The 26196-nt window shown below is 39.9% G+C and overlaps 1 long non-coding RNA gene across 1 annotated transcript in view; it reads right to left on the bottom strand.

Annotated features, from left to right (window-relative positions):
- Positions 1 to 25037, bottom strand: part of LOC127527939 (uncharacterized) — a 31643-nt gene extending 6606 nt beyond the window's left edge. The window contains exons 1-2 of the long non-coding RNA XR_007935124.1: positions 24731 to 25037; positions 9934 to 10112 (exon numbers count right to left, since the gene is read on the bottom strand). This is a non-coding gene — a long non-coding RNA (uncharacterized LOC127527939). The remainder of the gene's footprint in view (positions 1 to 9933; positions 10113 to 24730) is intronic.
- Positions 25038 to 26196: the final 1159 nt, after the last annotated feature.

The raw sequence follows: 26196 nt of genomic DNA, 5'->3' as shown, positions 1-26196 counted from the left end.
AAATAAAACAATGTCAGGACACCGAAATGTACAAATGAATATATTTAGGAAGGAGAATTAAAGGGAGGCAACATAAAAAAATAAACTATTACCATTCCCTTGCTTATCCACTGCATATCCACCTCATTCTTCATATTTTTAAAATTTGTTTAGGCTGCTTTCATCTGTCCAAAAATTTCCCTGTTATTATCCATCCATCCATCCATTTTCCAACCCACTGAATCCGAACACAAGGCCATGGGGGTCTGCTGGGGCCAGTCCCAGCCAACACAGGGCACAAAGCAGGAACCAACCCTGGGCAGGATGCCAACCCACTACAGGACACACACAAACACACCCACACACCAAGCACACACTAGGGACAATTTAGAATCGCCAATCCATCTAATCTGCATGTTTCTGGACTGTGGGAGGAAACCGGAGCACCCGGAGGAAACCCATGTAGATACGGGGAGAACATGCAAACTCCACGTAGGGAGGACCCGGGAAGTGAACCCAGGTCTCCTAACTGTGAGGCAGCAGCGCTACCACTGCGCATGGAATTCTAGCAGAGATGTACTTTTGGAGTCAAATCTAATTAAAACTCTCATCAGGTTTCACTGCCCCCTGGTGGCCTCATTACTCCAATGCACATTAGAACCCCGATGCTGATTTTAAGGGCCAGACACTAAGAATTACTCCTTACTTTACTAACCTTTTCTAGAGAGAGCAGTCCCCCTTTCTAGGTGAACTTTTTTTTTTCCTGTGGTCTAGAAGCTTGAGAAAAATCTCCTTCAAGGCCCCACAGTCTCCTGTACTTTGAAGATCTCAGCACCTATAACAATGAAGAACTGTGCTATGCAGCTTTTGCTTTTTAAGTAGTATCTACTTTGGTTAAGTCCTGGTCATGTATCTTGTTGACCAAATTCATGTCAGCCTGGAATGTTTCTTTTGGTGATGCCTCCAGTTTCTAACCTGCTGCTGGTGACCTTCCTTCCTTTGTGTGGCATCTTGTTCCTTGGTGGTATGTCCTTTTTCTCCTGATTGGAAACTTGAACTCTGTATTCATGTTATACCCTGGTTTGGGAAAACCCTTGATAGCATTCAAAGCCATGTGTTATCCCACCCCAGTGGTGTTCTGGATTTTGAATGGGTACTTTTCTAGTCAGTGAGAGCAGGAAGAGAGTTCATATAGCTGGGAATGGAGGTCAGGCCAGGAAAGAGTGTAATGGAGTTTTGTCACGTATTTCACCTCTTATCAGATCATACAGGGCAGGAGATATCCTTGAGTGCTGCCCTAACTATAGATGGTCTCTAAATGCAGTAGTCCTGTAATTTATAGTTAGTGTCCCTCAGATGGGATTTAAATAGTTCTGCAAAATGTAGGAGGCCTGGAAGACCTTGAAGGAAACTTGACTATGTCTCTTAGGTTGACTCTTAGGTAAAGAAGCACTCGGGTCCTACTTTATTTAGAACTCAACAAACAATCCAGCAACTGTCCTGGGTTAAGTGTTTTAAGGCTAATGAGAAAACAAAAGAGAGCCGAGTCCTTATGTCCCAATTGCTGATGATATTACTTTGAGGTTGGTCTGGTGGTAAACACCAAGTAGGCTTTAAAAGGCTGAAAGGCCTTCTGAGTGGAGATAGAGCACAAGACAAACAAGCTAAGCAAACACAAGGAGAAGTGAAAGGAATATTGAAAGAGACTGTGACACCTGCTTGGGCAAACACCATTAGAGCTGTTAGGCCTTTAGAGTATTTTTTGCTTTTCTGATATCTATCATTATGTGTCTTAATAACATCACTTAAGTTTTATTTTTATGGCATCCTTATTTGGGTTTCTGGACAGGGCCATATGGAAATGCTTTTAATACATTCTGAAGCTTCTCTGTCCATTTCAGGGTTCTGCTTCATCCACAGGGAAATGGAAACTGTTTGGTGCAATGGCTAGCATGGCTGCCTCAGAGCTCCCACATGTTGGGATCAAATCTTCGTCTGATAACTGTCTCTGTAGGGGTTTCTTGTGCCTTGTGGATGTCTTACCTACAATAACAATCACTAATCACTAGCCTGGAATGTGGCCTGCGATAGCAATGGATTCTGCCTTGGGTCTGACTCTGTCAGGCTGGATTGAAGGACTTTGCCATTTTAAATTCTTTAACTTTTGTTTCATGATGTTCCTGAGTAGTTATCTGTGACCTCGGCCTGAGGTGGGGCAGGTAGGATATGCCTTTAGGTGCTAACCTATAGTACATATGAATAATCCATCTACCAGTTCTCAACTCTTGACAGTGAAGACGTTATGCCTAGCTTTTGGCTATTTAAAAGAAAACAATGTGAGCAGAATAATTCATGGCAAAGTTATTAGTGTAACCAAGTAAGCAAGCAAACAAGCCTTACCCTGTTTCTGAAGCAACCAAATTAAATGAAATAAACCGTCAACTTACATAACAGCCAAAAAAAGCTTTTGTTGATCAGTCAGTCTGGTCAAACCGAGGGTCATCATCACCTACTTTGCAAAGTAATTAACAAGGCTGAGTTGAGCCAAGTTTGAGGAAGCCCCTAAGCACTCCTGTTACCACATCACACAGCACAATAACAAGCAGGTTATTCTAAACAGCATTTATCCACAACCCTGTGCTACGTGACTAAGTGCAAATGCCTGAGATTTCTTGAAGACTCATCCCTTCACTCCAGAAACATAAATAAGCTTCAAGAGGTGCTCAGGTGGATTGTTGCAAATTAAAATGTCCATCTCTACTGCTATTCAATGAGCCAATCATTCTTGAAAGCAAAACACCATGAAGATTCTGGCTGCTTTGAGCATTAGAAGACAGTACTGGAAGATGTATTGATTGATTAAGCTCTTGTGGAACCTGACTTTGGAATTGGGCTAGCCTTGGTCATGTATTGCATTTGTCAGCTAGTGCTATGCATGCCTTGTCTTACAAATTTAGTAAAGAGCAATAATACTTCTGAGCAGGGCCTGTCTATAATGTCTGTATTATTAAGTGCTATGTAACGAAATATTAACATAGTCTTTATTTGGGTTAGATAGAAATAAGTAACTGTAGGATATACTGTAGATAGTCCATAAAGCCCCTATATAGCTTGACATAAAATATCCATTAAGTATAAATGCAAGGTGATAGTTTAGCTTAATTAATATCTATAACGCATCTGTTATGAATTAGTACTCTACAAAAGGCTTCTTTTGGTCTTAATAACACTTACAAAGCACCAATTAAGTGGTTATGTATCTCTCTGCAATGTGCCCCACTAAAACAACATCACTTTATTAATTTAAATGAATATAATATGTCTCTCAGTATTGCATATTTCAGGATGAGGCTTGTGAATCTTTAATTAATGCTCAATAAGACCATATTCATAAGTAATTTTATTAGTGTATCACAAGTTCTTAATTTGCCAAACACTGTGCTATCCATAAGGCATTTCACTTAAGCATTTAATGAACCAGCACATTTAAACTTCAGGCTTTTGAATTACATGTTCATATACAATGTAAGCAGCTCATCACAACTGACATCAGACCATTTATGCAGCCTTTAGTTTGGTTTCAGTCCGTGCTACTGGATGAGTTACTGTGCACATCTGTTGGGCTCAGTCACCATGCCACCAACTATGAACAGGCTAAAATTCAGCAGGGGATCAGCTTTATCTAATAAAATTGCCTTGCATCCTGGAGTTTCAATGCCGGATATTTTGAAAGTCGCTCTATGCATCTCCATAAGAGGCATTATACTGTAGTTTGCAGGTTGAGCAACCTCATCACCTTCATATGCTTCAGTATCACTTTATCCTTTTTCTGCTTTATGCTGACAGCCTGTATTCAGCTTGCTTTAAATTCACAAATGCCGTTTAAACAGCCACTTCATTAATAGCTAAAGTTCAAACCAGACAAGCAAATTCAAGTAGGAGAGTGCATGTGCAGCTAGCAATGAATATGTTATCCCAGGTATAACAGTAGTGGGGTTAAGGAGAACTTGATTGTTCAGGCTAATGATAGGAATATGGGGGTTTAGTTAAAAAGGCCTTAGGCCACATTGAGTTAAATGAGGAGGTGACATAAAGGCTCTCTAGTAGTAGGACAAAAGGTCATGGCATAGTGAGGGAGGGTGAGAGGTTAGGATTGAGAAGTGAGTGCCTTAACATGGCATTCAGGAAGCTGGCAAGAGTGAAAATTACCCCTGAGGTGTAGAAGGGGTGATCTGTGAAGAGAAGGCCCGAGGGGGCTGCAGGATGTTCATCTTGGTGTTCTCTGATCCTGATTTTTATGTTTTCCATAGTTTTAACTCATGTATGTTGCCTTTTTGACTGAGAACAAATGTCTCCCAGAGTGTAGTGTAATTTAACCCAAATTCTGTGCACCCAGAAGGAATAAGAAACTCTTCTCTGCATCTCCAGGGCCAGCACTAACATTTGCAGATTTTTTTCCCATGACCACGCCGAAGATGGAAACAAAGGCAGCTGAGGGGCTTTTCTCTTTACCTGTCTCTTTGGTTTGTACTCATCTATGGGTTTGAGCCCACAGGTGGCTGAGATCTTCTTGGCTGCCATATTCCCTGACCCAGGACTGGTCAACTGCTTCCAGGAATGAAGCTGAATGACAAATAGCTGATTAAATAATGGATAATGTAGGGAACAAAGAGGATGAATAGGAAGCCTGCTAGTTGCAGGCCCAGCTTGAGAACTGTTTAAGGAGGACTGCGCAGGACAGGTACTGCTTATGCTCTTTTTCTCATTACATTTGAATGCCAAACCTTCCCCAGCACTAACCCTGTGTGTGCGTGCATGTCTGTGTGTGTGAGTGAGAGTCTCACACGCATGTCAAAGATAAATAAGCTTGTTTATGTGCTGTGGTCTGGCACCAGTCCTCTGGGTTCTGATCTGTGAAGGGAGGTGCACTTGTAACAAATTCAGATCTCTATCTCAGAAGCTCCAGACGGGATGTCACCACCCTGCAGTGACGGGCAAAGTGAGGACGTCTGAAACTCTGCAATCTTCTTATTGTGCTTGTTTGTGCCTTTTTGATTTTTCTTTTTTTGTAGAGAAGTCAATCAGTCCTGCTCTATTTAGGGGTGCGATGGGATTCAAAGTAGACAGTGCAATAAGGAGACAGCTCATAGGCAGGTCATTTTACATTTTAATGGCAACCCTCTGGGCATTGTACCCAATGCCTCTTATCAGGTAGAAAAGAAATCATCTTAAACTAGGAAATAGCCCTTCCGTAGCATGCTGTTTGTTGCTGTAAGTCTTTGAACGTTAAAGAAAGTACCACCTTCTTGTTCTTCACTCTTAACTCTCACTTCTTCAGTGTTTCACTGTCTAACTCTCACTACTTCATTGTGCCTGCTTCTCTCCATTGATTATAATTCCTTTTGTCTCTTTCCCCTGCCCGTCTCCTTTCTTTTTCTCCCAAATTTGCATCTTATTCCTACTCCATACATTAATTAGGTGGGCCAGCACTTGTAAAAGATGCAGGCCCTAAAATGTAGCAGACATCAAACCTCTCAGTCCCAGTTTCAAATGCAAAAAGTTAAATTCCATGACATCCCAAATTTTTCTCCATTAAAAGTAGGGTTTGATATTTTATTACTCTAGTGCTGATCCCTCAAATGCTGGATTTTGAAAATCCTTATTTCAAATCTGACCTAAAATCTTAGCATAGGTCCGTATCCCTGATTGAAAAATCAGAGTGAAACACCTTCACCTTTATCAAAGTTCACTGTGCCCATCTTTACAAAAGGAGGCATTCATAGTGGACGACCATCCCAGACTCCATGGGTGGTACACAGAGGCATGCTGAATTTCATTATAACTAAGTAATCATCCAAGGTGACTCCTTCTTTGTCGTTGATGAGCTGCAGTAGCATTGTCAGGTTAATACAGTGAAATTCTAACTTCCTTGTCACACTAACATGCAAGACTTTATCACTCAGTGCCATGATAAACAAGAATGTGTGAAAATACAGAATTTCATGTTATTCAATTGAAATCACACTTTTTATTGCTGTATGTATGCTCTTCTAAATGATAACTCCATGACTGTCCTAAATCCTGCAGAGGAGACATGTTGAAAGTTGATTAGCACATGCAAGGAAGAAGTTTATTGAACACGTGACCAGAACAACAAAAAAAAAAAAAAAATTGAGTAGTTTATAATGTTGAAACTGGGCAATGAACAGAAATTGTATTGTAGCCATTCTTCATTTATGTATACAAACTTTTAACTCTAAATCTTACTTAGTGTCTTACTGTTTGTTAGTTGTTTCTGCAGTGTTCTGAAAATACATACACGAATAAATAAATATATATGTTTACTTTGGATTCTAGGCTCTTTTGTTAAAGTTTTTTTTTTCTTTGCGCTTGGCAGTTAGTGGAGCAGGGGGTTTATTTTAGCCTTACTTATCTTAATTGTCTTTGAAACCTACATTTATATCTTCACTAGGGGGTTCGCCCCCTGCTCGCTTCTCTCGCCAAACTCTCCGGTTGTGAAGAGGGGGCTGAACGCACCACAAGGAGACACAGTTGCTCCTCCCAAACCCCCTCTTAAATGGTAATACAATGGGAAACAAATAGTTTTTTTTTTACCTCCTCTTTGCTTGATCAGCTGCTGGATTTCTGCTGCCGTACCGCATGATCTGCATCTTACACGGCGCTTCAAACATTTAAAAGCTTGTACAGTAGCTATCCTACTTTCCGGCCCTAGGCGTGGTTAAATCTCTTGGCACAATGTCTTGTCTCGTGGGACATGAATTCTTGATATTTTTTAGTTTATAATTTAAAAATGGAATAAGAATCTGAAAATCTAACAACATCACATTAAAGTTCGATAAATTCTGAAAAGAATGATACCAAACATATATATGTAGGTTTTAAAATAAGCCCGATTTAAAGCGTGACAAAAAACATGGCATAAAAAGACACATAAATTCGTTGCATAAAATCGTAGCACTTTTAGGCTTAGGATTTTATATATATATAGAGTAAATATTTAGCCATAGAAATGAGCAATGTCCATGACTGTCCATCATATGTTGTAAACTGCTAAAAATGGCTGAGCCATCCACGCATTTGTCCTTTTCTAGTCTCTGGCAATGCCAGTTTACCACACCTGGCGACCCCTGTCTATCCACACTGCCACATGGCATGCACATTTCTCTCTCTCAGAGATGTCCTCTTCCCCTACTTTCTTTGTGTTACCTTAACCCAGCCTTTATATTAATGAGTAAATTAGATGTTTTTGTGGATCCTGCTTGTTCACCCGCAGTCTCAGTGAGTCATGACAAATATTCCAAACATTTGTGTTGTGAAGTGCAAATGGTAAAGGTAGTCTGACACCATCACTTCAAAATGGGCACGACTCTTCTACTTCTTTCAGTTTTTATCTTTTAGGATAACGTAGATCTAAACACAGAAAATCTGGATCTTGGCTGGTGCACCAGGAAATTCCCTTCTTTAATTTATTTTTCTGTTTACACCATGTTCTGCATTTGCTAGGATGTGTCTATTTAATGTACTCTGAACCCTCTTCAATATTTTCTCAGGTGAGGCAAACATCTAAAAGAACTGTGTGTTCAAGTTTGGTACTTATCAAAAAGCTTTCTCTTTCTGCAGCGTGTTAGAAGTGCGGCCCTGAAAGTAAGCAAAGTGACCGATTCATTTCCATGTTTGATTAAAAAGGCAGCAACCAACCCTGTATGGTACACAAGTCTATTGAAGAACATGCTGACTCCCACACCAGCTTAGAATCGCCAGCGTTCCTAACACATGAGTTTTGAGTTGTTTTTTAAAAAGAATTCATGGAGTCAGCTGACCTGATTAATTTCAGTAGGTCATTCCAGAGTCTGGGCGCTATACAGCTGAAGGCCCTGTCACCCATGGAGTGTAGATTAGTGTGGGGCACAACAAGATTACCAGAATCAGAGGACCTTAGTGGGCGGACAGGCACATAGTGATGGAGAAGGTCACTGATGTAGTTTGGCACAAGGTTATTTAAGGCTTTGTAGGTTATTAGTAGGATTTTATATTCGATTCTTTAAGACACAGGGAGCCAGTGAAGGCGAAGCTGGGTGGGTGTGATGTGCTCGCTGCTGCTGGTTCGAGTAAGGACTCTTGCAGACGAGTTTTGAATAAGCTGGAGCTGTGATATAAGATTAGAAGGGGTGCCTGTCAGTAGGGAATTACAATAATCAATGCGGGATGTGATAAAAGCATGGACAAGTGTCTCAGCATTAGAAAAGCAAAGGAAGGAGTGAACACAGGATAGGTGAAAGTAAGAAAGTTTCTTAATGTGATTTATGTGGGTGGAATAAGAGAGGGAGGAATAAAAAATGACACCAATATTGTTTGCATTAGAGGCAGGTCTGATGAGATCACCGCCAAGATGGACTGGGAAGGAGCTCATTTTATTAAGTTGCACCATAGTTGATGTCTGGCTGGAATCCTGTGACGTTTATATTCATTGGATGGTAACATTGCATTCTTTGGATACATTGACGGGGATACAGTAAACAGGAATCATGGGTAAATGTTTAAAGATGATCATATTACTTTGATTTATATTAATTAAAAAAATTAATTCAAACAGTCAAATAAAAAATCAGATATGAGCCAAAAAATAGAAAGTGAGTCACTTTTAACTGCAGTCTGAATTTAGCCTTAGTAGGCTTTAGCAACATAAAAGACTCAAATGCAGCCAGTATGGACTTTTTACTTTATTTTCACCGTTAGAATATTTGTTTAGCATTGCTCCAGGATTAAGGGAGTACTTTAGAATTTGGGGGGCAACTACCCCTGGAGCTTCCAGTTGATGGTACCTTACTTTTGTCTCTGCCCCATATTGCTGCCTTATGCCTTTTGTACCAGTTGTTGTAAATGGTATGTTATATTTTTCCTAAACACAGGGCCTCTGGTCATCTCTGATTCTGTGTATACCTTTGCACTGGTCAGCCTGTCTGCATACAGTGAACCAGGGATTTCTTCTTACTTCTTCTATGATAAGCCCTGGCTGTCTCCTAACATGAATACAGTTACGATATAGAAATGGCTGTGACAAGTGGGTTTTCCATAAATTAACCTGCAATATTGACAAATTCAAAGAACATAAGAATATGAGAAGTGTAGCAAAAGAGAGAGTCCAGCAGGCTTGACTCATTAGCTGAGAAGTCACGGTAGCTCATCCAGATACATTTTAATGGAACAAGGATAAAAAAACAGATTTTCTGGTTCAGAGAAGAATCCCTTTATAATCTTTGAAGTTAATCAATCTTCCATATAAAAAAAACATATAATGTTATTCCTTTTTAATGAGTTTAAATGTTTTTATTTAAATGAGTGACATTAGAACATGTTTATTTGGTGGGACAGTTGTTACTGCTGCTCCCTCACAACTCAAAGAAACTGGGTTAGAATCTTGGCCCATTAGGGGTCTGTTTGGAATTTGAATGGTCTCCCTGTCTCTCTGTGGGATTTCCTCTAATATAATAAATATGTTAGGGTAACTAATAGTTCTAAATTATCTCAAAGTGTGTATATTTGCCCAATACTGGACTGGCACCCTGATTCTGGGTCCATTATAGCCTCGTGTTGCTCTGATAGGCTCCATCACTTTTGGCCCTGACCTGGAATGTTGCATTCAACCTGCTGTATACATTTTGTGGAGAGTGTGTTTTATATTGTATTGCTGTAGTGTCACAGTTCTGAGTAGACACACAAGTAAGAATTTTTATGTGCACGTCATAATAACTGTGAATATGGATGTGAATGAATAATAAATATTGTCTGATCTCTGAATCTAAAAAGTAAGCAGTACCTCTTCTTAAGGTTAGGGAACTAAAACTAATAATAAAGAAATCCATTTTTTCAGCATGATATGAAATGGCCTTCCGGTTTATGACCTTGCCTGTTGCAATTAGTATTCTGTTTTACCTCATAGTTCTTCTGCTTTGCCACTCATTTGTCCACTCCTTGTTTCTCGATATCCTCCCAAACTCTTGACTTTCCCGCCAGGACTCCTTCATTCATAATAACTCCGGACACACCTTCAACTCTTAAAGGAGCGCAGGATGCCTGCTGCAACACCATGTACACGCCATCCATTTCCTTCCCTACCAAAAAAAACTAAAAGTTAATTTTAGGTGAAATAGAGCTGGATTTGGACAATGTCTCCATTTTGACTTTTTAAAATTTTTAATTGACAACACATTTTCTGGAAGCCCTTTTTGATCATATATCATAACATTGCTGAAAGGCTATACTTATGCAGCTCGGTAACAAATTGTCATGTAAACTTCAAGACAAATTGCTTTTCTGAGCAGCACTGCCCTAGGGTTAGCTGTGCTGCAGCAGCTTTGTAAATTTTAGTCACGATCACAGCCTCCGGTTATTTCACTTGGAACAGTGTCAGTCAAATGATGTATTTCTCCGATCGATATCTCAATGTTAGAATTTTTGTTGAAAAATGTTAATTCGCTTGTTCTATTTTGGGTAATATTAGATAACGCATGTAAATATTGGTATAAAAAGTAATATTTATTAATGTTTAAAGTAGGTAATAAAAAAATGTAAACTATCCATACGATTAACTGAAAAACCTGAAAGATATATGTATGCTGTGGGTTAATGTGAATTTGTATTCATCCATTCTATAAACCCATTTATTCCTCTCCAAGACTGAAGTTAGGAAGTGGACATTTTGGCAGAATCAAGTCAGAACGGGGTGGCGCTTCCTCACGGACTTATTTAGAGCCGAGTTGGCATAACTGATCATCTTAATCTTCATGTCTGTGGGATGTAGTAACTAAGTACCCGTAGGAAGCCTCACACAGGCATTGCAAACTCCACACAGAGAAGATCCAGGCTGATATTCAAACTCCACCTTCTGGAATAAGTCATACCATCACTATTCTCTGTGCTGTGCCTCTGCCACCCCTCTGCCTATGCATATATATTTGGTAATTATTTGGATAGATCTAAAAAGTAAGCACTTCTCTAAGTGCTGTGTATAACATTACATACACACATTTACACATATAAATATATAAAGGTATACAGTGATTAAAAGCAAAACCTTCAAAGAGATAAAATAAAGTCTAGAAACTACCCAGGTGCCATATTAACTGTGTCTCAAACAGGCAGAAATAGTAACCTGGGTGACATAAGCCAAGGCAGTACTCCTACACTACGGCTTTGTTCCCATTTCCCTCTGGCTGTCCTTCTTCTCTCAGGCACACAAATTTGCCCTGTGCTTTCTATAATGACATCACAGTACATTTATGAACAGCTTTTAATAGCAGCGAGATGGGTGAAGCTTTAGGGAGAAACACACCCTGTGAAGGTGGGGCTTTCTTAAAAGAGCGAGAGTCAGTTGCCCTAGAGGAAGGGTGGAGAGTGTCTGAGTCCTCTGGGCCCAGCACTCATCACACGTAGCTTGGGAGTGGCCCAGGTGAGCTAACCCTTCATGGACTACTGACAGCTCATGAGCTGAAAACACACCAAAGAGGGTTTGATCTGGAAATTAAATTGGTAGAAGGTGTGAAGCTGACCTATGGAGTCTAGGGTTGGGTGGTGAGCTGAAGGAGAAATTGTTAACCCCCATCTCCTTTTGAGCTTTTCTGTTCAGCTCCTCATTGCAGACACTGAGGCCTGGTGACTAGGGCACTGGACTTTAAAAAATACAGTTGCAGTTCACTTCTCTCCTTATAACCACGTCATGACCCTGAGTAAGTTGCTTAACCAGCCTCTGGACTAATTGTAAAAATAACTGGAAACAGTAAGACTATACATCTCTAATTATAAAGTGCCTTTGGGCCATTGTTTGTCTGCCCATAACTAAAGTAATAGTTGATTTGATTAAAACTTCTGAGTTTGGTTGTAGCAAAAATCTAGAATTTTTTTTTTAACCCAATACAGGTGAATACACCACATGCTAGCCTGAGATGGAGGGGTGTGATGACAGACGGAGAGGGAGTGAGGCATGACAATCATAAAGGGGAAATCTGAGAGCAGGAGCTAAACACTATGGTGGGAAAGTACAGAAGTGAATGCACCTGGCTTGTCTGCTTAATGAAGCATCTGGATAATTGAAAACGATCTGGAAGATGAAGCAGAAGACACTGTGTTGATGTAAAATGTCTTTTTCAACGTCTTTTTAATCAAGAAGAAAGACATTATGACAAGAAAGGAAAGCAATACATCATATGGCACAACATTACTTACAACCTCCATTTCACACTTCACCCTGTTCTGCTCTGGCTGACATTTCTATTAGTCGACTCTCTTTCTTAGAGTGAGGAATCTACAGCACTGCGGGCTGATGCCTGCAATCTTGTGATTGACAGAAGGTGACTGGGCAGACCAAACCCAAAGGTCGTAAATCCAAGTGAGTCCTTCAATGTTGGCATAGAACGTACCCTGCCTTTGTTGGACCACAAACTTAAAGTGCCATAGGTTCAGAGTAACATGGGGGCTGTGGTCCTTGTGAAAACACAACCACTGGAGTGGGGTGTGATCAGTCACTAGTACAAACTCCCATCTTAACAGATAATACATGAGTTGTGTGATTGCCCATTTGATGACCAGGGCCTCCAACTCAACCGCTGTGCACTTTATTTCCCATTCCAGCAGCTTTCAGCTGGGGTATATTATATGGTGTTCAACTCCATCAATTACCTGACTTGGATACATGCCTGGGAGCCATGTAAAGCCATTGGTCTGGAGGAGGAAAAGTAAGGTAAAGCTAGGGGAGATTAGCACAGGAGCCGACATTAGGGCATTTGTCAAGCCACAGAATGACATCTCTGTTTCTGGATTCCATGCCACAACATTAGGGCCCTGTTTTTATGTAAGAGTGGTTGAAGGTGCAGCACTATCTGTCAATCTGGGCATGAACCTCCAATAGTACCCTGTAGCCTTTGCCCACCAAGTATCTTAGGTACTTGACCATGGTCAACGTGAAATAGCATTTTTTTGGGTTGATCCATAGGTTAGCATTCCCGATGGCACAGAGGATGACAAAGATGTGTTGGGTGTGTTTCTCCCAGGTGCTGGAATATATGACAACATCATCAATGTAAGTAGCAATGTAGGCACTATAGGATTGAAACAGTTTATCCACCAGATGCTGGAATGGGCACTGGTTCCCCATGTAGCTCAAAGGGTAGAACACAATATTGCCAGTGTCCACCGGGGGTGCTAAATTTAGTCTTTGTCATATAGAGGGTAGACAGAAAATGAGAACTGCCTAAGCACTCCAGAAGGTTGCCCATTCTCAGCATGGAATATCATCAAAGTGAGAGACCTGGTTTAGCTGATGGAAGTCATTGCAGAAGCACTAATTCCATCAGGCTTTTGGACCAAATCTATGAGACTGGACAGAGTCGATGGCGGTCCCCAACTCACATTTCCACAAGGGGCTAAGGAATTCCTTGAAGTTAAGATCATAGACAGCCACAGATAGCATCTCTCCTAGGGTTGATGGATGGTTGTCATTTTCCCATTCGTACCACAATTTGAGGATGTTAACATGGTAGATGCACTCTGATTTGGTTGATATACTAAGTAATTCACCATTCCCTTCCTTTCCCATACATTGTATGACCCTTGCCGAAGGATGACACATTTCTAATGGGTGGTGAGTATCAGAATCATTACACTGTCCCTGGGCCATCTTTAGTGTCATCATTGTAAACTGGAGACAAACACTGAGACCAGGGGCATTAGTATCTAGCTGGTGCTCCCTCAATAATCTTAAGTTTAATGTCTATGGATTTTAGGATTCACTCCTCTCCTCTCCTCCTACACTCCTAGTCAAAAATGATTTTGCTGTCAACAGGGTAGAATCATTTACAATTCTTGGCACAACAATCAATCACAGTCTATTGTGGGATGAAAACAAAACTGGTCTTATCAAAAAAGCTTAGCAGCAGGTAGTTTTTTTTCCCTGCCAACTTTAAACAATCAATGCTGGTATAGTTTTATCCAGATGTCATTGAAAGCATTCTCACCTTCTCCCTAACAACCTGGTATGGCAATGCATCTTCTCACTTGAAACATAAACTGCAGCGTGTTATTTGGACTGCAGAAAAGATCCTGGGACTGAAACTAGACTCCATTGTGGTCCTGTATGCAAGTTAGGAAAGAAATATAAGCAAAGAATCGATTCACCCAGACAACCATCTCTCTCTCTCAGTTATTACCATCAAAGTAATGTTACCAGTCACTAATGGCAAGAACTGCTAGCCATAGAAACAGTTTCTTTCTTACTGCAGTCACTATGGTTAAACACACTTTATGATTAATCTCTGTCTTTTCCTAATTTTTGTTCTCCTCTATTTATTATAATTGTGTTTATTTTATATTGGACTTACCTAATATATTACTGGGTGGGAGTGTAATCCTACTTTACTATAGTGTTTTAAATATACAGTATATGTATACTGTATATAATGGTGTGATGGTGTTATGTATTGTATATCGTTTTGTTTAATTCCGTTTACCTTGTTGTGTGTATGGATGTAACACTAATGGAAATAACTAGTAACTACATTACCTGGTAAAAAAAGTTCACATTCTAGATAAGAATTAAACTCAAAAGATGAAAGGAAGACGCAGAGTCAAACTCTCTGGTTTATGATTATCCTGACATGATGTTGCATGCGGTTAAAAAGAGTAAATAAAATGTGGGGAAAGATCAAAGATAGCTTATCTCCAGAACTGCATAAATAGTTAACAACATAGGCAGATGAATGATAACGGTGTGGTTACTGCTGCTGAGGCCAGGCTTGAGTCCTGTGTGGAGTCTGCATGTTCTCTCTAGGTCTGCTTGCTTTCTTCTGAACTTTTTACTTTTCTTCTCATGTCCCACTTGATGCTTAACAACTGAACTCTCACTTTAACAGTTTGTGCAGCATGAAAGGCTAGTAAGACGTGTGCAAGACATCACCGGGTTGGTATGGGGAAAAGATGTGTATCTCAGATAATCTCCTGGGAAAAGATTAAGAAGAGAGGGATGGTCCCACATATGCTATTGTGGGAATACAGGAGCTGCTAGTGGGTGGTATGTCCTGAAGACAGGCAGAGGTCGGGTTTTTCAGAAAGTGCTATAAGGGATAGTCTGATATTTGACTACTAGCATTTGCTGATCTTGGTGATCTGCTTCATGTTGGTCAGGCCTTCCAGTAAGCTTTTGTCTATATGCTGCACATGAGACAATAACATCAAACATGAAATTGAAATGCTATGGAAAAGAGAGTGAGGCCATTTGGGAGGAAATGTGCAGCTTTTTCCTTCATTTTACATTCGCCTGTTTTCTTTAATTTTTCTTTAGTATTCTGTATTTAATACATTTTTATTTGGCACTTGTTATAATTTTTCAGGGGTTTCTTTTTTACTTTTGTTTTGATTTGAGATTCACTATTTTGTAGTTTGATTGTGTTTTTTATTTTTTCTGTAAACACCCATTGCTATGACTTGGGTGTCAGAGAGTCGCATCACATGGTGTCACTGCCATGACACTATTAAAGCCAGTGCCATGTGGATCTTATTATCAAAGTTTGTGGATAACCTCTAAAACCTTTTGCAGGAGCTTTCTTTGGTTCCTTCTGGTTTGACAAATTCTTGATTAGTTTCTCTTAAGACATTAACTGCGGGCTTTATTACATGACAGTTTGACAGTTTGGCTTTCACCCCTGCTAGTCTTAAAGTCCTTCATCTACTTTTGTCTTGTGGCCTACCAGCTTATATCCGTGTCAGAACACTGAAACACTAAAGGGCAAGGTGACTCTGCAGATACGAGTAGCCAGACCACACTCATAAGTCAAAGGTTCCTGATCCACCTGACAGCAAAGATGAACAACAAGGAGAACATACTAACTTCACACACAACTGACAGTCAAAACAGGGACTAAGAGTTTTGTGATCCAGAACAATGGCTACTGTCTGGTATCAGTGAAATGAACAACAAAAATAACAGAAGGAGGCCCATGAGTTGCTTCACTTCCTGCTAAAATTATCAGCGGCCTGCCTGGAAGGGCTTGTTTTGTATTTTTGATAAGAAAAGATCAAAGTGCACCAGAAATTTTTTCCTGCTTTGTTACCCACCCCCACTTTTTTCCAAGCACATATTCTTCACCATATTGGGCATTTTGTCATATTTAGTGTGGCCACCCGAGGTTTCAAGACCCTTTGTACATATTTATGCTTTTATTGAATTCTTGTAACTTGGTGTAACTTTGGCCCAGATTGACACTGTGTACAAAACAATCGTCGACATTAACATTGTGTCTTTTTTGCATTTTGGTGTCAGGAAACAGGAATGTTTGTTCTCTTTAAGCCCACCCTTTTATGTGGGCTGGGAGGTGTACACAGCCTTCATCCTCAGTCCACTTTTTTAGATTTGGATTTGCTTTTGCACAGAAACAGAACAGAATGACAGAAGTCAAGAAGAATAATATTAGACTGTTCATCAGCCATTTTCATATCTGAATAATGTTGCACTAGGCAGGAACCCACCCTGGAAAGGACACAAGCCTGGTGTATGCATCACTCTTACTGGACTGATTAAGGGTGTACTTACACTGGCAATTCGTTCCATGCCCAAGCACATTTGTCCGCATGTAACCCTGCAAAGTTTAGTTCATTTGACTAGTGTGATCGCTCCATGCCGGGCCAACCGTACTATGCCCTGGCCCACTTGGAAGAGGTGGGCCCAAGCACGGTTCAGTAGCATTCGGGAACAGTATGATCGCTAAACTTGCCTGCGCACGAGAAACAGACTTGACGTCAATAATGCTACATGTCACATAGTTCAATTCTCATTTCATTCAATATCTTTTGAGTTAAAAACAGGTTTTTATTCTCCCATTACACATGAACATGAATTGTAGGTGGCAAGAAAAGCTCAAAATTCCTCCCTTAACATCACTTGTCTCCGTAAAAATCTTCTTGCAGGATGATTAACAGCAAAACGCTGCGCTGCACACTCAATAAATCTATAAGAGGGTATCTTACCCTACACAACTCCAAAACTACCACAAAATAAGTAAAATCATTTTGACATGCATGTTGTCACTCCGTATTCGGATCTTGTTTTGGCTTTGCACAAAGTCGCATGGTCATGACAAAAGCGTGTTCGGGCCCAGACCATTAAGCACAGGCCAGCAGGGGAGTAGGAAGGGGGAACAATTGTGCTTCGACAAAGTAGGGAACAAATGTGCCTAGTGTGAGTACAACCTAAGAAACTTCAACTAATCTAAACTGCATAAACACAAAGTCACACTGAGAGAATTATGAATTTAAATCAGTATTTGAACAATAAATTTAAACCTGAAACACTCACTCCTGTTGGACTGATTAACAAACTTCATCCAATTGAATGTGCATATCCTTAGATTTTTTGACGGATGTGTGGAGTTTGCAGAGAAAATCCTCATAGATAGGAGATAATGTGCAGATTCTGCATCTTTAGTGATCCAGTCAGGCGAAGGGGGTATGAGGAAGGTACTAAAGATTTTCAGCCTACCCACCACTACATGACCGTGCTCACCATGAACATTCAATTGTAAATGACCGTGGGATTCAGATTAAAACAGTGTCTAGGGGAACAGAGCAATGTTTTCAGGGATTCAAGGCACTTGAAAATGTTCTCCTTAAATCCATGAAGGATGATTGATCGTAACATTCATGGAGTGCCTTAAACCCACCTTTCTTACGTTGTGTCTCACATTTTGTAACCTTGTATTTGATTGTTTTTATAAGTGACTCTTTTGCACGTGCTGCACTAAACTGTATAAGAAATAGGAAATGTTCTTAAGTCATCTTCAAATTCTTATGGAATGCCAAAGAGGCCAAAGTTAGGATGTCTTTTTTATAGATAGATAGATAGATAGATATATACTTTATTAATCCCAAGGGGAAATTCACATATTCCAGCAGCAGCATACTGATAAAAAACAATATTAACTCTTTCAGGGCTGATGTCGACTTTTGTCAAAAGGAGGAGTTGACGATGGTAATCGACTGTAAACTATGACAAAACCAACCGTTATGTTTTAGTTGGACTCTCGTTGCTAGAAGGAAATTTAGATTCATTGGTTTGACCTAGATTTTCTGCACGTGCATGAGTAGCAAGGCGCAAACAATGGCAAAAATGGCACTGAAATCTGGCAAGCGATCAAAGCGAATGCGTAAAGCAAAATACTCCGTGGACGACGTTTTGCCCATTATCTCTGAACTGGACTTTGACTTGTTTTGATTTTGATACAAGTGATTGAAAACGAGTGTGAGGTTCCAGCTTCAGCTGATTAGTCCCCAGCTAATCATTGTACTGACAATGCTCACCAGGGAGGACTGCCACTTAACAATGATAAGAGGTAGAAACCAAATTGCAATGCACTGCAACTTTGTTCCAGTCATGCAAAGACAGCCTGGCAGCAAGCCTGCCACACATTCTTGGCAAACTGGTAGCCACAGCATGCAGCAACAGACGTTTTATGTTGATTTCTGTGTGAAACCATTGCTTTTCAGAAACTATGTTTTTTGGAAAAAATATTCAGCCCTCAAAGAGTTAAATTAAAGAGTGATAAAAATGCACATAAAACAGACAATAACTTTGTATAATGTTAAAGTTTACCCCCAGGTGGAACGGAAGAGTCGCATAGTGTGGGGGAGGAACGATCTCCTCAGTCTGTCAGTGGAGCAGGACATTGACAGCAGTCTGTCGCTGAAGCTGCTCCTCTGTCTGGAGATGGTACTGTTTAGTGGATGCAGTGGATTCTTCATGATTGACAGGAGTCTGCTTAGCACCTGTCGCTCTGCCACAGATGTCAAACTGTCCAGCTCCATGCCTACAATAGAGCCTGCCTTCCTCACCAGTTTGTCCAGGCGTGAGGCGTCCTTCTTCTTAATGCTGCCTCCCCAGCACACCACTGCGTAGAAGAGGGCACTCGCCACAACCGTCTGATAGAACATCTGCAGCATCTTTTTTTTTTTTTTGCAGATGTTGAAGGATGCCAGTCTTCAAAGGAAGTATAGTCGGCTGTGTCCTCTCTTGCACAGAGCATCAGTATTGGCAGTCCAGTCCAGTTTATCATCCAGCTGCACTCATAAGGTAGGTACACAAAAAAAGTGAAAAAAGTATTTGATTTTTGGCTGTATTCTTGTGATTTTTACAACATTTTTGATATTATTTAATGTTTATTCCCCATCATGTTTTGGATGCCATTTTGTAACATTTTTTTTCCTGGTAGTCACCATGTTGTTTGGATTATTAGGACTTGTTGCTATTACGTGACTGTCGGTGACATTAGACTTTGGATATACAATGACATCCTAATGTCCTCAGGGTCACTTAGGTTGAACCAAATAAATGTAAAGAAAAAGTGCTTTTGAAATTTAAAAAACTTGTTATTTTGTTTTTAGATTCAATTGTACTTTGTTTATTTATGGCTTTCACATTTAATTCTCTGGTTTTGATCCTTAAACTAGGACTTTGTCTTGGCATTTTGTTATTTTTTTCATCTCCCTATTCCTTTTTCTTATTAAAATTGCAGACATTTACTGTCTAGAACAGTACACAAATAAACAAATTAAAATAAAACTGCTGCCTCTCTGGTCCCTGTGTATCTCAGGTAAGCTGCCAGGCTTACATCCCGCCTATTATTGATCAGTCATAGTTTCTTTCCCTTTTCTCATTTCTTTGTTGACTTCTAAATATTATTTTGTAAGTTTTGTATTTGAATTTGTTTTCGCTTCTTTCCTTTCTGCACTATATTTTGTTTAGCATGTGTTTTGCATTTTATACTAATTCTGGTAATACTTCCTATTTTTTGCATGTTGAGCCTCAGGGGGCAGGGCCTCCTGACACTACAGCTGTGGTCTGCCCCATCCCATTTTAAGGGGCCAGCAGGCTGTAAGCAGGATGATTAGGCATTCCCTCCTGTTCATGTTTGATTGTCGTGCCTTTGGATTTCAGTTTGTGCATTTTGTAAGCCTATTTTTTGATTTTCTGGTTAATAAACTTTGCATTGGTACTTGGACTCTGATGTTTGAATTACGGACTTGATTTTGCTAATCTTTGGGCTTGTCCCTGTCATGCAACCCTTTTGACATCCTTTGTTCTTGTTTTTACACTTTTAAATGTTTGAATAAAACCTTTAACTATATTAAAGGACATTGTTTCAGTATTTTGGGCCACAGGTTTAACTATTCACTGTTCCCAATTGTAAGAATTAGTTTCAGTCTAGTACTTCTTACCCTGTGCAGGCTATGAAGTATACTTCTTGAATCGAGGCCTGCCTGATTTTTGTTTCTTGGCTTCAAAGAAATGCTTAGGCTTAGATTTTTTGTTTAAAGCCTGCTCTTCTGTTTGAGAGCTGGCAAATGTAATTCAGTTTTTATTTGTATAGTGCTCTTCATTGAGTGCAGCTGCAGAGTGCTGTGACAAATTTTCAGCTAAAATGCAAGTCTTAATTTTACAAATTACTAAATACAGAATTAGTACACATAAAAACACAGATTTGTTTCAACACACAGGGAACAAAGTATCTCAAAACTGATTAACATAAATGGAAACTAACACTATCTGTCCTTTAATTATTTGTTGATCTATGGCTAGTTGACAACGCTGAGAAATCCTGACGCCATACTAAGCACTCCTCCTTTTCATCCTTAACAGATAAAACTGGCAGACCCCAAGTCTTTGATAGAGGGACGAGGTCAACGGGACAGTAAGAGATGCAGACACAGAAGTGTAATTTGACAAAAGGTGCAATTTATTGTGCAATAAATAGCTAAAACAGTCCTAAAAAATTGTGCGTAGCAAAAAGGCAAAGGAAAAAAAAAATCCAATAGCTTGTAGGATGTACTAAAAATGCACAAAAATTATCTCAAGTAACAAAACAAAAAAATGACTGTGAAAATTGCAACCATCCAATTGTTGTTCCATCAGGGTGTTTCACCCCACAAATTTCTATTATTAACAGACTCTTGGTCTCAAGCAACCTCGGACGTCCTACCCTTCACCCAGCTTATCCTTCTTTTTTTTCCCCTTACTACTTTTCTGATAGGCTTTTATTAGTTCACCTAGCAATCAGCTGACAAGGGTCCTAGACACCCATTCCCTTGTCACGTGTCTCGTGCCCCTTTAAACCAGGGAGTTGTCCATGCCTACAGGCTCCCCTGTTCACCAGGTGGCGCTAGTTCTCACTCACGTACGTTTCCCGACACCTGCACAGGGATTCCTCAACTGTGTCTACTCGGCTGACAACAAAAGCTCCAAAAAAAAAAATTTAAAAAAGGCAATCTTTAAGGATTTATTGCAGTACCCTATCTTGCTGCTTCAAAGCCCTTAGCAGCAAGCAAGTGACTGCGGAGGAAACAGATGAGCGGTTGCCGATACAACTCCCTGAGAACCCGTTGAGGAGCGATGCCACCAACACTATCTGAAATCCTCCCAAGGTGGGTCACCCAGTGACTTCTTGACATTATCCTACACTCATTCATGAGCACCAGAAAGGATGTGCCATTCCTAAAAAAAATTATTTATAATACCACGTATGGACAGAGCACAGTTAATTATACTCATTAGGACACATCTGGGAGGAACTATAAACTGTCCTGCAAGAAGCTGATAAGGGCTAATATACACCTACATTGTGGTGAAGGGAGCTGCATCTTCATACATCCCTTGCATGATTGTTTTTTGAATCTTTGGCCTCTTCATTGCGTAGCCAGTGGAGACTTTGCACTAACTCACCTCCTGACTCCAGGCTCCAGAGGAGGAGCTTTTGTTCCTTAGCCTGAGATCATTTCCCTGGCATGCCACTTAATAAAATTACTTCTGGAAGTCATAAGGCTGTCCTCCTAATGCTACCTCTGATGGCCCAAAGAAGTGTCTCCTGTATGATACTCAGCACCAACTCACAGATACTGCAAATACTCACAGATACTGTCTGTGTTAAACCAGATTATATATTGGTATTGTGCTGATTTTTAATTAATTACTATTTTGGTTTTATTTCCTGTTGCTATGACGTCATTCTTCCTCGATTCTGAATCTGTCTTGCTTTCATTGTCACTATTATTTACCTATCACACTGATTGACTATTTAAAGATGGCAACACAGTATGCTTGCTATCTTAGTCTTTGGATGCAGGTATCCTCAACTTTTCGAAAGTTCACTTTACCCAACCTACATGAAGATAACTATTTTTACAAACCGAAGAGGATTTTGCTTTTGCAGGAAAGGCGAGCCGTTATAGAGGCAGCATGCACCACGAGCAGCAAGAGTGGAGCTTAACGCAACTCTCACTGCCCTGGGTGTGAACTAAGCACCTTCTCTGGAAGTACATTTAGCATCTCAGCATCAATCTGCCACTGTGTTTGTGAACATCTGTGCTTTAGAGTATCTCAATTTATTTTGTGGAAGTTGAAAGATGATGCTGAAGAGGTATTAGCATTCCATGAGCAAGAACTGACAAAGAATTGATGCAACTGCAAGAGGAAAGGATGCAAATCGAAGAAGAAAAAAAAACGCAGTAGCAAGTTGCCCAAAAGTCAAGTTGATAATTAACTGAATGCCAAGCACTTCACTACTATTGATAGTGCTGCAAAAATTGTAAAAAAGTCTGACTTTCATTTTGAAATGGTACATAGGTTCAGGATAGGTTTGCTGGATGTTTTGAGATCCTACAAAGAACTCTATAGTAGAAAAATACGTGAGGCTAAGCAGTCAAGCATACTGTCTTGTTTCAAGCCTTCATCATTCAGCCACAACAGGTGACAATCCACCAATTTTGACATTGAGGCAGGTAGACATAGACGAAAGTGTAGATTTTAGTAACCTGATTGCCCTGATGGATTCAGAGGATGATGAGATGTTAATGGATGACTCTCTTCCTCTCTCTCCTACACTCTTCTTTATCTCCTACCACACCAATCACTGGAAACACACCACCATCACAGCATGCTCCCTGTCTTCCCAATTCAGGTAAATGAAACTACACTGTACATAATTTCTACATTATATAATATATATATTTATCATATCATTCCTGTCTTTACAATATGTTAGTGTTATTTTAGGTTTCATGTGTTTTTTGTTTGGTTATTTTTTGGGTCTGGGAAATCTCAAAACTTTTTTCTCTATAAATTAATGGTAATTTGTCTCTTTATTACATTTTGGCTTGTAAAAGGTTTCATAGGAATGTTCTACTTTCAGATGGTATCGGAAATGTGTAATTTAAAAGAATTTAAACCTTGACTGCTACCATAATCTGGTTTATAATTTTTTTCCAACTGTTCTTTGGGTCCAAAGAAATAGTTGAGTACGGTTTTTGGGATTTCTGAGGTCAAGGGATCTAGTGGCTGTATTCATCTTTTTCTGACATTAAAAACGATTCATCACTGGGAGACAGTTGTCAGAGGTCGGTTATCATGATGACACTTGTGCAACGTTTTAAAAAGCTGGTGACGCTTATACCTAATTCATCCAAGATGGAATTCCTGAAAGAAAAAACTTTCATATTGTTGCTTTTTGATTTTCTGGTTATGGTATTTTTTCTGCTTTCTGATTACGGTTTGTGTTTCTTGGCTCTAGTTACATGTACCCTTTTTAGCTTAAGAGATACTGCTCTGTTTTCTGACTACAAATACCAAGCATTTTTATTTAAGTTTTATCTTCCTGGTTATGACCCCTGTATGAATTCTGACTTCTCCATGGCATCTTCTGATTCTGTTTTCTCTCTAAATGGCTGTCATCTTGTACAAGCAATACAACTGTGTCACTTCTTGCCAACTCTGGTTAGGGTTCAGTTCTTATTAATGTGTCTTCAAACTCTTTTGACTACGATTCTCTCTTGCTCATCCAACTTGTTCTCCGTGTTTGTTACCTTTCTGACTTCACACCCTATCACAACATAGAAATGAACATTTTATTTCCAGTTATTTAATTTGTCCAATTACTTTTGAGCCCCTTTTGAAATGAAGGGATTGTGTTAAAAAAATGCTTTAGTTGCCTCACATTTTTATGCAATCGTTTTGTTCACCCCACTGAATTAAAGCTGAAAGTCTGCACTTCAACTGCATCTGAGTTGTTTCATTTAAAATTCATTGTGATAATGTACAGAACCAAAATTAGAAAAAAGTTGTCTCTATCTATCTATCTATCTATCTATCTATCTATCTATCTATCTATCTATCTATCTATCTATCTATCTATCTATCTATCTATCTATCTATCTATCTATCTATCTATCTATCTATCTATCTATCTATCTATCTATCTATCTATCTATCTATCTATCTATCTATCTATCTATCTATCTATCTATCTAACCCTAGTAGTACATCGGTGATTCTAAAAGGAAAGAAAAATATACTTAGCTTCTGTTTAATAATGGCTCAACCCTCACAATAACACAATACATACAGGCGAGTAAGAGAGAGAGTGTGCAGGAAGCATATTGTCCTTTTTACAGGCAGGAGCATCGGTCTGTTGCTGAGCCCCGGTAGTTCATATCAGTTGTCAGAGCTTTTATGCTTTCCCTACAGTACAATGTTCCTGACATACAAGCATGCAACTTCCAAACAAGGATACAATCTTATGCTGTCATAGCAGGAATAGAAAATAGCACACGGTTACTGCAAACCATAAATTGACCATTAGACCACGGAGCACACCTACTCTCCTTTAATAGTCTGCTTGAGCTGTTCCCAGTTGTCTCTTACCGTATCTTTGTCATGTTGCTTGCATGACAGTGTCAGTTTGGGAAATCTCTAAATGGCTGACAGTGGCCCCTGGCCATATATTGATCATCACCAAACAGGGCACATGAGCACTTGTCATCTTCCACTTGTGTCTTCCCATCTCCCTGTCATTTTTTTAGTTAGCTACTTCTGTAGCCCTGCTGTAATCACTTCTGAGGACTCTCTTATTATTCCACTCTCTCTGCTGACAGGATGATATCCTTTTTTCCTAAACTCCAGGATTCACAAAATCTTCTGTTCTGTCCTGTGTGCCCACTTATAGTCTGTAATCTCAGGCCTAACTACTCCCCTATAGAACGTTCTCCACTAGGTCCCAGCAGGCCATGTGGACTTTGTATGTCTCCTTATGTCCACACTGGCTTTTCTCCAGTTACTCGCACAGCCCAGAGTTTTGCCAATTATGGGGAATGCCAATTCTAAATTGATCTGCCATGAATAAAGGTGAATGACTGAGCCCTGAGATGAATTAGTATCCAGCTCTTGTGATCAGTGCTGCAGATTTACAATATTAAGGGATGGGTGCTTGGGCATACCTCAAAGACTTATGTTTAAATTATCCGGCACTCCATTTTCCTTTGCTATGTTGTTCACTGTAAAAGGTGATAATTTAACCAATTGATTTAGGAGGCCTGACAGAAAAGCAGCACTCGGCTTCCGAATAGATGAGCATCATTTTGAATATGAGCTGGCCCACGCCTGTCTCCGTGCACTCCCTGCCTGCTGGTGCTTTTCATTGTTTAGGTTGTTTTTTCTGCTCTTCTACACTCATTAGGTTTACTGCCTTCTTGGGTTTCCATTCTATTATTCCCCCAACACTCTTATGAATGCAAGGAAGGGCCAAAAATGATATGTCTGTGGTGATGCACCTCCCAGCTGCCAGGGGCATGCGGGGGCCATCACCTGCTACCACCCAGTATCCATTCAGGGCCTGCCTTGTGGCGGATTGCTTTTGTGTTAACGATTGTTCTTAAATTAGCGGGTGTGATTACTATAGAAGAACAGCTCAGATCAGCACAAACTCTGGCCCGGCTGTTTATTTTAATTAGTGAATCCAGGCCTGGGGGCAATGAGGCTTTGGCCTTGCTGTGTAGGACGAACTCCAATCTAACTACATAAGTAGAGGACAAAGAATGGCTTAAAAGAAAATAAATTGAAAGGCAGGTCTGAGTATTAAGTAGGGCATTAAGTTTCCACTTTGTATACTGTAATGGCATAGACTGGGATCCTCACGTTTTGTACTAGGGTACCATTATGGCTGCAGGTTTTCATTCCAACCAGTTTCACAAGTAAGTGGTTCAGTCTTACTTCTAAATGATCCAATTACATTTATATTTAAATGGATTTCCTTAGCAAACACCTTTATCCAAAGCGACTTATGAAAGAGGTCAACATAATCAAGTAACATCAGTCAGGGACTGTATGTGGGC

Source organism: Erpetoichthys calabaricus, chromosome 5 (genome assembly GCF_900747795.2).
Source record: "Erpetoichthys calabaricus chromosome 5, fErpCal1.3, whole genome shotgun sequence".
NCBI classification, from domain to species: Eukaryota; Metazoa; Chordata; class Cladistia; order Polypteriformes; family Polypteridae; genus Erpetoichthys; species Erpetoichthys calabaricus.
This window is presented reverse-complemented; position numbering and strand designations above follow the sequence as displayed.